The sequence below is a fragment of the Protomyctophum bolini genome (genome assembly GCF_963924005.1).
Source record: "Protomyctophum bolini genome assembly, chromosome: 17".
Lineage (NCBI taxonomy): Eukaryota > Metazoa > Chordata > Actinopteri > Myctophiformes > Myctophidae > Protomyctophum > Protomyctophum bolini.
The window spans coordinates 7,185,897-7,204,392 of NC_137878.1; positions in this window are offsets into that span (position 1 = coordinate 7,185,897).

Below are 18,496 nucleotides of genomic sequence, written 5' to 3' on the forward strand. Positions count from 1 at the left end.
TCGGTGTTGATTTTAGTTTAGTCGTAGTCTTTTGAATAAAATGTCATTTAGATTTAGTCATATTTTAGTCATCTGAAATGCCTTTTTAGTCGACTAAATCTACGGTTTATTTTTTGCAGGCCTTAATTGGTGCCGTCGTAATGGCCGATTTTACATTTGCTGAAAATAGCCGATCAAGCAAGCTCGCGACCCAACGTGTTGCGTGTCATTTTAGTCTAGTTTTCATCAGTTGACGAAATTGTCAATATATTTAGTCTTAGTTTTGGTCAACATGGCTTAGTTTCCATTTAGTTTTCATACGTGAAAGAAGGTAGTCGACGAACATTTTTCCGTCAGTGTTGACAAAATCAACACTGCTCTAACCTTTGAGGAATAATAGACAGGTGTCGATGGGGACACCTAGTGGCTGACAAGTAGAACTGCCTCAAGCTCACAAAGTATAACATTTCTCTGGGACAAGCGGAGATTCTGTCTTGCAGAGTTGGTATAGAAAAATGTGGTTCCTCGCGTGTGGGAGGACCCAGGATCACATCCCAGGTGGGGGGACATAAAAGTAACAGATTGTATAGCTTCAATTCGATTCAACTCCGGGTGTATAGAAATCGATCCGTGATTCATTATCGCCGAGTTTAAAAATAACATTCACTGTTTTATACCATGCTCTTTCCTCTACAGTTTGCGTTTAACCCATTCTGAACGGGAACCCATTTTGGTGTTAGCATGTTATGCTTTAGCTATTGAAAAATAGCAGATCTACAAGCTCATAGCGCGCCACCGAGTGGCGCGCTACGAGCTTGTAGGTCTGCTATTTTTGAAAAATCGAAGAGCGACTGACTTTTTTAATCTGATCTCAGGTCAGAATGGATTAATCAGACCAGTGTGAGTCCAGTGGAAACCTCGTATATGAATCTGATCTCAGGTCAGAATGGTTTAAGAAGAGACAAAGCTGTGATGAGAGATGAAAGGCAGCTCCGGGGCGGAGAGAGGTTTGTCTTTATTCCAGGACTGCAAATCAACTCGTTTGGCACTAAACCTTTGGCAAGCTTGATCATAGAATCTTACATTTGCATTGTCAGTTAAAAGAGAGAGAGAGACGCTAAAAATAGAAAGGTTGGAACAGAAATACATTCTCTACAAATAAAAGCCACGTCTCCAAATATATACAGTGGGGGAAAAAACATCCGGCTGTCAATCTATTACTGCTCGTTTGTTTGTTTTCTCTCTCACGCTAGAAGAGTGAGAGATCACAATGGTCAGAGCTGAAATAACATTACGCTAGGCAAGTCAGAATCAGACTCACACTAATTATTCACAGTTGCATGTATTCAAAACATTCATGATTTGTTTAACCACATTAACCATGGCCTTTTTTTTCCTCCAAAAATTGTGAAAATAGTAGATCTAAAAGCTCCGCGATCACCATCTGTAACAGTGGCATTATTAAAGCTTATACAATCCATGAGTTGTGTGTTGTCTCTCCCTTCTCTCCCGATGGAAAATTGCAGCAATGTCCGAAATGCAGCAACGTGGAGGATCAAGGATTAAGGATCTATTTTCCGTCTATGTCTGTCTGCTTCAAATAACTATCGACAACCAATATGTGTCAAGCCCGAGACCGGGGGTCGAACATTCTCCATGGAAGACCACATCTTCTAACCACAGCAGATGTATTAACATACTCGACCATGCATACAGATTGGTTAAAATAACTCATTTGCGTTCACTAGTCAGTCGCTATGCACACTATCGACTCACACAAACCTGCCTTAATTGTACCCCTTTTGCAGATCTACAAGCTCATAGCGCGCCACCGAGTGGCGCGCTACGAGCTTGTAGGTCTGCTATTTTTGAAAAATCGAAGAACGACTGACGTAGAAGACATTTTTAGAATCTGATCTCAGGTCAGAATGGAAAACTGTCAGGATGTAGAAGACATTTTTAGAATCTGATCTCAGGTCAGAATGGAAAACTGTCAGGATGTAGAAGACATTTTTAGAATCTGATCTCAGGTCAGAATGGAAAACTGTCAGGATGTAGAAGACATTTTTAGAATCTGATCTCAGGTCAGAATGGGTTAATGTGGCTATAAGGCATCCACTCAGCAAAGCAAAAAGGCTTTGTAAAAAGGTAATTGGCCGTGCCCTTTTAACTCCCCGCTAATGATCATCCGCCCTTAACCCATTCTGACCTGAGATCAGATTCATACGAGGTTTCCACGGGACACACACTGGTCTGATGAACCCATTCTGACCTGAGATCAGATTCTAAAAATGTCAGTCGTTCTTCGATTTTTCAAAAATAGCAGACCTACAAGCTCGTATCGCGCCACTCGGTGGCGCGCTACGAGCTTGTAGATCTGCTATTTTTCAATAGGTAAAGCATAACATGATGCTAACACCAAAATGGGTGCCCGTTCAGAATGGGTTAATGCAGGCGATCATGAACTGAGCCGTGACCGCGCGGTCAGCCTACCAGAGGCTAACTCAATTACCCTTTTTTGCCTGGGACACTGCGAAAGGATGGGGATGAGGCCAGCTCCTGGACCACGATCATGCTTTGCCGTGGTGGAACCCCCGAGGTGTATGACTGGAGAAGGGCAAAGTTCCATCGGGACAGATCAGGGGCTGTCGAGAAGATGTCCGACATCTCGATCAATTGTTTGGTTCCACTCCCATAATGGGTTTCTAATGAGTCACCTCACCTTGTGTCGTCTTAATGAGTCGACCCACCTTGTATCTAAAGGTGAAAATGGGTGTGGGGGGGGGGGGGGGGGGGGGTGTCAAAGTGTCGTTGAGCAACACTTAACCCCTAACTGCCCCCATTGAGCAGGTTGATTCCCTCTGTGGTCAGTGTGAATGGGTGGATCTATAAGCCCATACCATAAAATGAACCAAGAAGTAATACTTGTATAGTACTGTATACAGGCAGCAAGATGTAGGTCAGACCTATTCCACAACACGGTGCTACCACAATACTACAAAAGGCAATAGTAATAGAAAGTAAGATAAAAGGGAATAATACTGCAATGATTCATTGATTGACCCGTAATCGAATGGATTATTCAATTAGTTGCCAACTAATTTAGTAATCGGCAACGAATCGCTGGAGTTTTTTCTGTGCAATGAATCATGGGTGTTTTTTTCCCAGTGTTAAATGTAACTATACGATAAAGAGGAGGGATAAGCCATCTATCTCTCTTCCCTTACACTCTGCCGATAGTTGCACTGTAGCAACTGCAAAAGCAAAATATGACACAACAATGCCCAACGAACAATGTCACATGGCATCTACAAACGTCTAAACGTCTGAGGCCATTTTACCCTCAACATCTTAAAGAAAATGATTACCTGCAGTATTTGTAAGATGGAGTTTCTAGTGTACAGTAACATTAAAGCCAATAAGACTCCGTCTGTACTTGCATGCAGGATTATAGGATCAAGAACAAACAATATATGGTTTGAATATTTCTTTTTGAATGACCTACTTGACATATTTCAGTTCAGACTGACAAACATGTAGCTTTTCTTTAATCAAAGGTATAGTCAGAATAACAGTAAATTAAGGTACCACGGGGCGGCTTAAAATCTATTTCGATTCGTCTCTTATTTGAATAGCAGCCTAATGAGCAGGTGAGCAAAACATAATGAATAATGTGTTTTTTAATTATTTATTCATCTTTAATGTAATGCTTTTTTTTGTTAGTTGGAACATATCTAAAATCAAATGTATAAGGTGACAGCTAAATAAGTCACATAATCCGATTAAGCAGTTGTGAAAATAATCGTTGGTTGCAGCCCTACTGAGTAGACGATGAAATTACCAACTTTTTCATTTCACTTTCACTTTTTTAAAGTGAAATATCCCTTTAGCTTGCACATGGGCATTGACCAGTGGCATAAATGCAGGGCGTGAATAACGTACATTTGTTTCCACTTTTCCAAAATGCATGCCGTTTATTAGCATTTTCACCACAGGAGGTGTAGTGGCGGACACGGTCCTAACAAGGGACTAAATTATTTTCGCTCCTACACCTACAGTATGCCACCAAAATGTGGAACGCCCTACCAACAGTCATTAAGACATGCGAATCCCTTGACTCCTTCAAAACCGCAAGCTACGGACGGCTGCAATTCGAAACTGGCCCCGTAAAATCTGAATCCCCCCTTTCCCCCCTCACTGTATAAGTCTCTTTTCCCTTTATGATGAATTCCTGTTCTGTTCTTTTGACTATATGGAAGTGTCTATTTGTATACGTCTCTAAATGTTTTGATGAATTGAACATGGTGGATCCTCTTGTAAACAAGTGTAATGCTTAATTGGGTCGTCCACTCACAGTTAACAGTCTTTGTATTGAGTTTGTGCTTGAAATGTACTGTGATTCTGCAAACTGTTACTAAATCAATCAATCAAAAAAATTGATGAAATGAATTCCAGCGAGTGTGAGCCGTCTCAATAGTGCAAGGCATCTCGGGCTCCACTTTCATCACCGCTAAACCCCTTATCCCTAAACTTATTTGCCTTTTTTTTCTTTTTTTTTACTATTTTGAAAAACATTTTTTAATAGTTCAACTAACCAATCTACATTGACACGTTGAGAGCTTGTAGACTGGCCATTTTGACTATTCAAAAATGTTTAGCAAAATAGTAAAAAAAAAAAAAAGGCAAAGAAGTGTAGGGATAAGGGGTTTATTATCGGTGACGAAAATGGAGCCCCTTAATTGTCTAGTGCACATTGTAAAGCACTTTGGAGAAAAGGGCTATATAAAATAAAATGTATTCTTTTAAAAACTAAACTTTCTAAAAAACAAATAGCCATTATAGACACCAAAATAGAATGGATCGCAGACTATGAAGACATAGAGATGTGTCTCTGCCCTGCCCACTGCCTCGATCTTCTCCCTTCATTCTCATGTTACAATTTCCCCTTCCCTGCAAAGTCACCACGGGTTCCCCTTGAGACAATTGTGCCAGCCAGCGTATAGGCAGTGAATAATAGTGTCGTCAGAGAGTCAAGATATCAGAGCATAATATGAACAAATGGAAGCTATTGTTCTCTCCTGCTCCACTTCCCTTTCTCATTCTGTTCAGCTGAATGCAGTGGCCATACATACATACGTTCTGGTCCTCAAATGAATGCAATAAGACAGACTGCATACCATGTGGTTTAAGGTTGATACATTTTAGTTCACATGCAGTTGTCCCCTATTATGTTTGTGTCCAAAAATCATAGTTGGTGGTTCAGTAAACTCGTAAAAACAGACGTTTTTGTTTCCAGGGAGAGAAAAAAAGTCTGGGTCCGAGTCCACTTCAATACGGCATACAGTATAGCGCAAACGTCGATCAATCTCAGCTGATTTCTGATCGTCTGCACCTTTGTTAAATCTCTCTCACTCACTAATTAATTAGTCTCATGCCGCGCAGCTATGTCTAGATTCTCCTGCCTATGCCCAGGCTAGTGGTTACAGGAAGCCTCAAATGGCGTATTGAACACAACGTACTCACGTTTGCTTAAGTCTTAGAAAGCTTGGAATAAGGCTTATCCCAAAAGATATCATGTACTGCATATTATGTCCTCCTTGTTCCGATAAGCAAACAAAGAGGACATACCGGTATTAGGGATGGCCAAATGGAAAGATTGTATTAACCGGTTACCGCCAGGACTTGCCGGCTAATTAACCGTTAGCCGTTAAGGAAAAAAAAGCGCTGTTTTGCGCATTAAAAATAGACAAATACACCGTTTACACGCGGCCTGCTGTCAATCAGTGCACTAGTGCGTAGGCTACAGTCTTCTATCCGCACATATGTATCGCGGACCGATCAGGAAGGATTAGAGAGAGAGAGAGAGAGAGAGAGAGAGAGAGAAAGACGTGTCTCTCTAACGCGCACGAGCGAGAGAGAGAGAGAGGGGGGGGGTCCCGTTAGCAACAAGCTAACAGCATACCGGTACGTTCGTTCTATGATCCATAAAACGACAGATCTGCCGTTTAAGGAACCAACGTTCGTTGCATGAAGGGCAGATCTGCGGCCGCGCAATGCTGTGTGTGTTTTCGTCTTTTTTTCTTTTTCTTTACTTCATGCAGTTGCGTTGGTGTTTTTGTTTTGGGGGAAGTAAGTCACGGCACATGCGTGGTTGCACTGACAGTAAAGGTGGAAAGAGGGTGTGTGTGTGTGTGTGTGTGTGTGTGTGTGTGTGTGTGTGTGTGCTTGGTGTTTTGGCCGCGGTGCCCGCTCTCGGCGCTTCAAAATAAAATATATATTTTTTTATCGGTGAACCATTAGCCGTTAGTGTTGTCGGTAAACAAATTAATAAACGGCTAACGGCTAACGGTTGTCGGTGGCCATCCCTAACCGGTATACATGATATTTGTATTGTGGCTATTATTGTGTTACAAATAATAGTTAAATTCTTTGTGGAAATGCAGCTTTGAGTTATTGAGTGAATAATAATAATATTAAGTGAAATAAATGCAATCGTAATTGTCAGAAGTTGACTCTTACTCTTGCAATAGAAGCAAAAATAAAAACAAAACGTACGTGCGTTATGTTTTTCAGAATATTTTTGATTTAGTCTTAGTCTTTTGAATAACACATTTAGTCTTAGTCCCATTTAGTCGTCTGAAAAACCTTAGTCTTTTAGTCTTGGTCTTAGTCAACAAAATTAGCACTGGCGCTGTGTGACTGGGCATATAGGGGAGTATCGATTAAACCTGTGCTGCAACTGGGGAAGCAGTCGTGGGGGGGGGGGGTGTAGCGGAGGGGGGGAATCGATGGCACACAGGGATGCTATTACAGCCGACTGCCAGGCAGGCTGGACTTCAAGAAGCCATGTTGTATACTGCAGGGGGAGAAACAACAGAAGGCAATTATCCCAGAGCTATACTAGTGTACGATATGGCCAGGTAATCTGGACACGGAGGGAAGCCTGCCAGGCGGAGGTTTTGGAGATGAAGCTAAAGCTATAGTATACAGTGACCAGGCGTCTGGGTTTGGCCGGACGGTTTCATGCTGGGTGTCCCTAGTCCAACATTCACTACCAATATTTGTCCCGGTTTTCACCCGCCTTATTAGATGCCCTGCTCATCCCACAAATGCCCGCCACGTTCCTTACAAATGGGGCATCATGAAAGGCAGGTAAACAGGGTTTCCCATTTCACCCGTGGGGGCCCCCTGCCCTGGCGCACCGCACTTTGAAAACCACTGAATTAACTGAACCACAAACCAACCCTTCCCTTCAACGCTTTTCATTGCGGAGCATTTTCCTTCAGTGCTTATTAATGCACATTTGTGACCCGTCACATCAGTGACATGTTCCAACGTTACAACATTCTTCCACCAATTATAAAGACAGTAGTTGGGTATAGAGGTAATATGTCAAGACAACCGGTTATTAAGAGTGAACGACGACAACATATTTCATAACATCATTGATGCCAAATTGGCCTTTTTGCGCTTTTCAAGTCACCTTAAAATGTCTTAAAAGACATTTATAATGTCTGCGGAAGGCAATTAGCGGAGGAATCTCCCAAACTTGTTGGAGGCAACGAGTTCAAGGTCACCCAATTTCCACTTGTTTTAACTCCACGCTAAAAGGAGTCATTTTTAGTGAGTTATCAGAACACGCAGAGCTGCAAATTCAATCAAACGTCTTTCCCTTAATGTGCGAAGCGTGACTTTTTAATTTTCGCTCATTTTCCAAGTGCGCAACAGAATCTTTGTTCTGAGCAATTTAATATAATTCACATCCCCCTCCAATCCTGAATTGTGATTCTCATCTGTGTAATCAAATACAACATAAATAATCACTATAGTGCAACAATTCCACCCCACAATGCGCCTAAAAGCCAGAGCCCCAAATGAGTCATCCCTAATGGAAAGAGACCACAAATTACCGATGCTCTGAACAGATCGCTCTGTTTTACATACATATTAGAAACCGAATAAAATCCTGCTGGTGGAGAAACACTCGTGGCAGGCAAAGACACACACGCGCACATGCGCGCGCGCACACACACACACACATTCACACCTGAAAGGCAGGATAATTATAAAGCCTGCAGAGTCAGCATAGCTGGCTCCTACACGTGGATTGAAGCTTTTTGTGCTTGCAGGGCTCCTTTCCGCTTCCAGTGCTGTTAATGAGTTTAAGGTCAGTATAGGTTGTTATGACACCAATTAGAGTAATACCTCAAATCAGCACTACAGCCCAGCAAGCACCACAACAGTGGTCAGCCAGTGCTATACGGTGAGCGCACAACAAAGCCCCCGGAATGATAATGAATACAAACTGTATGCATTTGGTGAGCTGAAGGACGCACCTGAATATAATATACATAATACAGTAGCTCCCCGTGGGGGGTGGATTTAGAGTTCATGTACCTCAATTAATGCCGTTAGCGCGTCTTGAGTGATGGACGTTGGGGCGAGGGGGTTAAAGGTCAGGGCTTGGGTTCACTTAACATGTGGCCATTTGACTTGACCCCCCCCGAAGGGAAAACTTTAACCGACGGCAAAGTGAATAATAAGCAACAATTTGGACCTTAATGGGAGCTGGAATATGATGGCTGTGCTCATTAAGACGTCAGTTATGCATCCGTTATTGCCTCGGCGATTATTCCATTGATTGCTTTCTGAGTGGCGCAAACCACTCCTATAGACAGCTATGTGTGTGGCTGGGTCCCTGGGTCTGTCCCTGGCTGTGTCCGAGCACGTTTGTTCACCACCAATATATTGCACAGCCTAACACACAGACACACAGGCCAGGGAGGAGGGCTTGTACAGTACAGTACAGGTGCCGACTCAGACATAACCATAAACAAACATGATACTCCCATATAGTCATGTCACTATGACTCAAGACATAACCATACAAAACCCAATACGCCCATATATATAGTCATGTCACTATGACTCAAGACATAACCATAAAGGCATAAAGCTTACCCTGTAAACAAACCCGATACGCCCATATATGTGACAGGTGCCAGCAAAAAGTGCCTCAACTCGATTTTTACAGATTACATATTATTACAGATTATTAAAGTACAGAATGTAAGCTTTCATATGATGTATCATTCAATGAAATTGGACAATAATTGAAGGAGATATAACCATTTTAAAATGATTGGGGCCTTTCACCCAAAGCTGAGAAAAGTCCCTTTCAATATTCACAACATTTTTAACACCTTAGAGCTGGATAGAAGTGGGTGTGACAATGGGAGGGACAATAGGTACTTAACTCCACCCACAATGACCACCTTAGAACGTTTTAGCTGTCAACAGTGCAATATAGAAACACTGACATTTTGGCAATTTGTAAGGTGCCCCAATAAACCCTTTTGAAAGTACTAAGTATTAAATAATAAGTATAAGTATTCAAGTATTAAATACTAATTTAAGTGTTCAATTTCACTTATACACTACCTGGTTGTAAATAGCTGCAGTAGGCTACACCATTTTATGCAGGTCTACTATTTAGTGTACATTTAGTGGATGTGGCTTACATCCGGTCTAAAGCCCACCCACTGTATGCGCTGATTTCCATACACAATCCGTATCCTCCCCTCACCGGATGTTGAATTAACAGTACTAACGGCCATATATTTGACGATCTTTTACACAAAACGACATTTCCTTTTCACTTGATACCGTTTCGTAGAGACGGCCTACACAAACGATCTATATACAAAATGAAAGCCCGAATTTTGTAGTTTATATAGTATTTTGAATTTTTTTAAATGAGCAAAAAATGAGAGAGTTATGATTTAAAGAAAAGACGAGTTATTTTGGCTCTTTGCGGCTGGAGGAAAAGCACAAGAATAAGCAGCAACACTCTTCCATGGATGAAGCAATATAGCACTAACGGGCAACGTTTCACATGTATTATTAGTTTTATACATTTTAGGAGTGAAAACATGTGTTTAGATGCTTATGACAACATCTCAGCAGTTAAGACAATGTCCCTCTGTTAACACACGACACACAGACAGCTAGCTAACTAGGCTAGCTAGCTTTTAGCCTGTTGTTGTGTGATGGTGGAAGTCTATTCTCCAGGCTGGGAAGCGTATTTGAGCGTGTAGCTACGTGGTTTTGTTTATTTTCCTGTAAAGTATAACCCAAAAGCTCCTCCATACTATAGCCATGTAGAATAATTCTGTGTTTATAAACACACAAGCACGCTAATGGGCGGTAACCAGAGCGTGAAACCTCAGAACAAAGAGATCTCAGGACCAATCGAAAACAACATGCAAATCTCAGAACTGCGTTTCTCCGGCCCCAAAACATTGTTAAAAAACAAGCCTACTTTGACATATAAATGTATACGTTTAATTTGCCCAAATGAACAATCTGTTGGAATAAAAACCTTCTTCAACATTCAAACTGTCTTAATATGAAAAAAAGAAGAAAATCACATAAAAAAAAAAACGGTTTTATTTTGACCATTTAGACCATTTAATTCTGGCGAGTTGAGGCACTTTCAGCTGGCACCTGTCACATATAGGCAATAGGCATATATGGAGATCCGGTTGTCCAGAGCCACAGAATCGACTGCTATGCCCATATGGTGCATATATGGGACCGACCAACTTCAAAACAAACTTATTACATATTACTCCTTAAAAGTAATAATATTATAATATTCTTAATCAAGATATATTATATTACATAATGATATTGTTCAGAGCACTTTAAACGCACAGAGTGGCGGCCAAGTCTATATGAAACCACAATGATGTATACGTGTAACATGTTTCTTTTTCTAGCAAAACAAATAATTATTTTCTTGAAAATGTATAAATGCTATGCTACTGTAATCTTTTGTTGCACATTATGCAGCAGCATTTTCACTTGATAGGAGGCCTGTATCTGAGTACCTATCATAGTTTCGTAGGACTATTAGCCTATTGGACCATTGGACAGATATTCACTAGTCCGTGTGTATTATAGTCTGGAGATTTAAATTGTCTTTTAGGCCTTATCGACCGTCCCTATCCAAGCCAGGAGACAGACTATCTCTCTCTGCACGCACACGCGAGCACACGCGCGCACGCACGCACACACAATACTGTCCAATGCCAAGCGTTGACCTTGCGTTCAGCCACATGTGAAGCCAGAATATAAGTGTTTGATGAAGCTACTGTGAGACAGTTACTAAATCTCTGTTCTGAGTGTCAAGCAGACACGCAACAGAGTTATGCCTCAGTGCTTGCCTCAAGTGCTTCCAATAGCAGCCACAACAAACTAAAAATTAAAAAAAAAAAAATAACCATGCCTTTGGTCATAGGAGTTAAACGAAATAGTAAGTGACCACACAGTCTTCAATTAGCATGCTGTCCAAATTTGCATTCAAAGCCGACGAGTATAAGAAGGTTTTAGTTCAGTTAGCACTAGTATAGCACATATTAGATGGGAAAGTCATTGCGTTACAAATCACAGAAGCCAAATCACTGGAGACTCCCCAGCAAGCACGGTCAGGACCTGGACGAATTAGTGACGTCTCGATTGGGGCCAAATCAAGGCAAACCAAGACTAGTCTGATCTGGCCCAGAATATATCACCTGATTTCAACCAAAATAAATTCTGCCCACTATAGACGGACGTCCCTGGATGATCAACTCAAGTTATATCATAACTAGTCAGATCTAGCCCAGCAATATTATTTTAACTGGTGAAGATCATCCCCATATGGGCTGTGATCTGGCCTATAGTCCCCGAACGTCACCGGAGTCACCGGAGGACGGCGTCCTAACGCCATTTAGCTTGCTTCTGTTTCAGAGGCCGTTATGCAGTACTTTGTGTTGGTAAAGAGAAAATCTGAGCAGCCACATATGAGCAAGCGTGCAAGTACTATCCGTATGTCAAAAGTCCAGTTGATATTCATCAGACTGGACTGCATGGTAATGGGAAGTCAAACTACAGCTGGCATTTTCATTGTCATGGCCAAGTATTTCTGGAATCGTAGTAATAGTTTTGATTTAGACTAAACTGATGAAGACAATGAATGATTGAATGAATATTGATTATTGGCATACCGGGTACAACAGGTACTCTGACAACAAGTCCAGGGGCCGAGCCAGACTTTGGTACCACCTAAGGTGACATTTTTGTATTCCAAATTCAATTCCTAGTTTATATTTTGCTACGATACATCTTCCAATTCAGTATAGCTTAATGCCAGTTATATGTGACCATACCAACAACCTATGTAAAAAAGGCAAAATGTTCTAAATGTCATTATACTTTAGTTTAAGTAGCATGTGACCAGGGGATTGTCATGATTCTGAATCCATTGCAAAGCAGTATAAAAACGGCCATAGCCGTCATCACAAATATGATGAGGTCATCATATTTGGGCAAGTGGCTATATGGCTGAATTTAGGCCAAGGAGTTTGACACGTCACATGCTACTTAAAGCATGGTGACATTTTAAATGTTAATGGTATAGTCACATATAACTGCCATTAAGCTACTCAATTGGAAGATGTATCATACCAAAATATAAACTAGAGACATGTAGGAATATAATTTTTTTACAATCAACTTAGGTGGTACCAATTTGTGAAAATATCAGTGTTGGCCCCTGCACTAAACAAGTACAGTAGGCCTACAGTACAGCCTATTTGCATTTAAACGTGTGGGGCATGAATTCCCATCTTGAAACCTTCCAGGGTTTAACCGTTTCCCGGTAGGCCAGTGCCCGTTTACTATAACCAATTGATTGAAACACGTACAGTTATTCGTTCTGTGGTAATGGTCACCGCACTGCGTACAGCTATAGTAGGCTACTCTGAAAAGACGCATCATTGCCGACTTAGATCGTTCCAGACTCGTGTGGTCCCTGGTGGCGGTACAGTTTAGTAGATCAAAACCATCCTGATTTACTGCATCGATGAAGGCGTATATATTGCGCCGGTGTTCCAGCATCAATATTGTCCCCCTTATAACATTGAACCGAACACTGTAGCTTGTACAATCTCATTAGTAAAGGGTTTTTTTTTTCCAACCCGCAGAGAATTTGAGTATCAACACGGTCTGAATGCTGTCTCAGCGCCCGGTTACACCTTTGCAAAAGATAAATTATATTTGAAGAAAAACGTGACGATGTCGATTTTTATTAATGTCTACTCCAAAGTCATGTTGTGCCAATCGATGCAACGTGCCATGACACGAGTCTCGTCTCCCCCCCCCCTCCTCCTCCTCTCGGGCTACAGGCATCATGCTTTTTTTTCCTTTCTCTATCTTTTTGTGTTTACATTGACACTGTTCTCCCAAGGCCTGCAGTATAGACACTCTCGGGGTGATTGACGGGCAGAGACTCGGGGCTGCTGTCTGAAAGCAGTGATTGACATTTGGGAGATGGAAGAGAGCCAAGGAAGGGCCTTACTGTCACTCCGGATGTGGGAGAAGGGCACGGAGAGCGGACGGACTGAATACAGATGTAGTAGCAATAAGGAAGTTTTGGTTTTTACAGCGTGGCTGAGGGCCAGGCCATCTGGTCGTGGGGGTGGGGTCATTTGGAAAGGAGGGAACATTTTTTAAAGCATGTCCTATTTAAATCAAATTAGATTCCTAAGACTGTGGCCATCCCTGGTTGTGTTTATTGGCAATATTTGCAGTCATGTACAGATCATAGCTGAGGGTTTACTTGTGTGCAAGTAAGAAAGGCACCCACCACGTTTCACATTTGCTTGGAACCAGGAACGGCAGCGAGTTAGAAGACCGTGCTGTCGATGTCGTATGTGTGACATCGGCAGCCATACAGAGTGCCAACAAAACACAGCGCATCAGCAATGACGTAGCAGCGCAACACAAAACAGCGTTGCTGCCTCCCCCGCAGCAGCAGTGTGAAAAGAGAATGGAGGAAATCTCCCTCATTCTCAGAGAATTCAAACAGATCATTGGCGAGGCAGAAAACTAATCAGTGGACCAACACACGCACACAGACAAACACACACAGACAAACACACACACGGGAACACCCCCGCAGCCAATTTGTACCACTGAGTGGCCGTGTCTTACTTGCTTGTCGTCTCTCCGGCTGAGTGTCCTTGATCTGGCTGTCAGCAGAAGGGCCTGGAGTTGGCGTCCGTCTGTCCGTCCCGCGGCTCACTCTGCTGATTGGCCCCCGACTGAGGGGAGCCCATGGGGGGGGAGGGGCTCCGACTGCCGAACACCACTTTGGACCTGCATCCTATGCCCAGCACTGGCTCGTGGAGAGAGAGAGAGAGAGAGAGAGAGAGGTAGGGGGTATAAATAAATGTGGACATGTGCATTCAGTATACAGAGCACTATAGCACACCTGCCAACAATCATCTCTTGCTCTCGTTTTCTTCTGTTAAAGAATAAAACCGTCTCCTTGGGACACAAATGGTGCAAAAAAAATGTGTTTTCGGCAGAAAAGTTGTGAGTTCTTGCAACCACTCATTATACGGAGCTGTGTGTGTCTCTGGCTGTGTCCCTGGGTCCATGTGTCCCTGGCTGTGTCCGAGCACGAAAATAGCATTTGCTTGGTTTTCATCACGAAGTGTCACTGTTGTGCGGCCTAATATAAATTAGCCTCTAGCCTTCTTCAAGGAGAACAGCAGCAGAACAAAGTATCATTGATCTTTTGTTAAAACTGTAGGTGGGCCTGTATATATATTTTTTTTTTTACATGCATGCATAATACTAAGGTCAAGACTAAGAGCAAAATCACATCCATAAAAATAAACCAGTGGATTAAAAGCAGTGGTCAGAGGACCCCAGGGGTCCTTGAGGGGATTCCAGACAGTCCCCAGCTAAATGAGGAACAGATGATTTTCACCATTATGTCACTGGCTAGAAGACCCAAAGGTAATGTGTAGAAATGACTTGTTTCACTCTCTTCACTGTTAGCTCCCCGGTGAGTGCAGAGTAACCATGACTGAGTAATTGCAACAACAATATTGAGAAAAAGCTTCTCTTGGTCCCAAGCACAAAATATTTTCAAATAGTGAATCTGGCTTTGCTCTTCTAAAACGTTTAGTTCCAATACTTAATTCTCAAAAATAGCTAAAGCATAATAATAATAGGCCTAATAATATTTATTGTCCCGAAGGATATTCATTTTCACAGGTCTGTTCAACACCAACAACAAAACATGAGTTCCCCACTGTGTACAGAAACCATCCTATCGGCGGGGCAGTTTGTTGTTTGTTATCGTTTGTTAGCATAATGCTTACACCGAAATGGGTTCCCGCCCCAAAATGACCCAGGCCAGACTCATGTATCACACAATGATTAACATAAGTAAAATATTAAATTCAGTTGATATTATGTCGACAGTATTATGCTTGGCTACTATTAATGCTGTATTTTTCTACAAAAGAATGCAAGCAATATGAATTAGGCTGATAATTTCCAAATTGGCGCCTTCCAGGAGTTTGCTGATATAACTTCAGTTATTCCGTTTCAGGCCCATAAGGGTTTATGAACGACGACACGGTAGGATTTCTAACTCGGCATAGCCTCGTTGCAGCTACAGGCGACTTTGTCAACAATACAAAGTTGATACAATGTCACAATGATAATGTAGCAAATACTTACTTATGCCTGACACGGCGACACCCTTTCCAGGGTATAGGCCGTCGACAAGGCCGGGAACCTCCAGAGTTCTCGAAGGTCACTCACTGGCATTCTTTTCTATCTGCGACCATGTGCCTCCCAGCCTCTTGGGCGTCTGCCTGGAGAATGTAGCAAACAGCTAACACATAATTGGCTACACATTATTAGCTACAAACAATAGATAAATGACGCCTAAAAATACCTCTGTCATGGTTTCTCCTCCGCTCCTCGTTATGTCAGAAGAAGCATATCAAAGGGGAAGATACGGTAGTAGTCGTGTGTGTGTAACTTAAATTGTTTTTCTTTTTTACATCTCGGGATGGGTGATGATGTTTGAAGTGACGCACGCGGTCGGAGGACACCACACCGTCCGTCTACAAACTTGCGACACGCGCTTCGTCACAGCCAGGTGGACACAAAGTAGCAAGAAGAGAAGTTCTGCTGTCCAAAAGTGTGTCTGTCTGTCGCGGTTAATACTCTGTTTGCACCATACTCTATGGTTTGCACCGTGCGTCTGGTCTGTGTAGCACTAGCTGTAGCAGCAGACAAACTGGCGAGAAGTCATCCCTAATTCCTCCTCCACCCACCTGCCGCAACAGGGTTGCGATGTTACAGTTACACCGAAAATAGTGACCTATTTAATATTGTTACACCTGACGTCGCCGTTTTGGCTAATCTGGTTACTGGTTTGCTTGATTAAAAATGTTCACACTATCACAGTATGCAGAAATTAAGAATGGGAACATTTCAAACGAAAGTAGGCCTACAGGTCAATATAATACAAAAACTGCTACTCGAGGATATAAACATTAATCCTGGAAAACCCGGATTAATTTCTACCTTACTACTACTTTTTACTACTAGGACTCAGAGGAAATTATGTAAATTATATATTATATATTTTTTGTGCAAATTGTATGCACATTTATAATAATAATAATACATTAATAATTTACATTTGGGGTATATATTTCACATTAATGAATAAAACATGTTCTAGACATTCTAATGATCACAGAAAAACATAGATTACAGTTATTTTCAGTCCAGATATTTTTAATTTGTGTTAATTTCAGTCTCTGTGGGGGGTATTTATATGCAAATATCATGACCAATGGCATTGCAATGAACATCAATGATGACGTGTAGGTGAAAAAAGAACACAAAAATAATGATTAATTAAAATATGTTGTAGTATTGCAACGCTGGGTGTTACAGGGTTAACCAGAAAAAGCACAAAGATCTGTTCCCCCATTTTAAATTCATCAGAACATTTAATGACGTAGGCTACAAATATACACAGAAAAAGGTGGGGGGACATGTACAGTATCTAAAAGAATGTGTGTTTTATTGACTTGTTTTGACGAGAAACATGAAGTTAAATACAAATAGGCCTACATTGGACAAAGAAAATACACTAACATTTTAATACTAAGCTACTAATATAACTTTAGTATTATTAAACTCGTGTTGCTGTTCATTGTCACTTACTCTATTGCGATTGATTATGGGCACATTTCCTTATAGGTGACTCAACCAGGCAATCCGGTGCGGTTTCCCTTGATATTCTAACTCACTTTTCTGTGGAGGTTCTTGACATCCGAATTCCCAACATCGACGCGTCATCATTTTGTCACCAGATAATTTACTGCATTGTTTCTCAACTTGTGGTCAATACAATAAATTCAAATATGAATCTTCACTTTCACACATTACTAAATGCATGGTCAGGGACCACATGCAACACCTTCACGGACCACCAGTTGTCCACGGACCACCTGTTGGAAACCCATGGTGTAGTAAGTGATTCTTTACTGCTAACATCCAGGTGGTCGTGGAAGAAGAAAATAAGTGCAGCAGTGTAATTCTGTGTGTATCTGCTGACATCAAGTGGATAAAGACGAGAACTGCAAACAATGTATTTCTCAGAGATAGCATGGTGGCAGTATGAGTATGACCATATTTGCCAGTGATACAATTAAAAAGGACTGACATAGGTTCTTATGCTGTTCGCCTACAGTATATAAAGTTATAGTTACTATAGTGGCATACCTTACATGAAAAATGTTGCTACAGTAACCTTGGTTATTTTTAGTTTATTCAAACACTAAACCTAAAATGGAATTTATTTGAGTATGAATCAATTAATATCATATTCATATCTTAAAAAATATGCCGCTATGAATTCAAATTAAAGCAATGAAAGGAGGCATAATTATTAATTCTTTATACACACACACACACACACACACACACACACACACACAGACTTTGTAGCTACACAAAATAATCAAATAATATTAAGTATTAAGTGCTTCAAATTGGTCAGTCAAATGGGAAGTGATATTGCACTACTTGCACTACTACGTTCATGAGGTATTTTGTTCATCCCCTTATGCCTGTCTAACATTTGGATAGTTTTTTATTTTTTATTGTATGTATGTTGTATATGTAATTGTGTTTTTGTTTGTTTTTCAATGGACCTTGAGTCTGCAATAAAGTCATTCATTCATTCATAAAACAATGCAATACAATAGACAGAATACATGTGAAATGCAGACAGGCACAGACATGTGCAGTGCTTGCGTATACTACCAAACCCACGAAATACGCACACAAATGCAACATGTGTAAGGGAAGTGGTTAAGCAACCCTCTCTCTCTCACACACACACACACACACACACACACACACACACACACACACGCAGGGGTTTCTATAGAACTCTGAACACACAAACGGAAACTTCACCCACTTCAGGCAGCTCAGTCTTTATAGCTTAGCTAGATGTGATGGAGGAGAAAGTGAGATGGAGAGAGATCCACCAGCCTGCTTTAGACCAGGTCATATACAATCAGAGAGAGATCCACCAGCCTGCTTTAGACCAGGTCATATACAATCAGAGAGAGAGATCCAC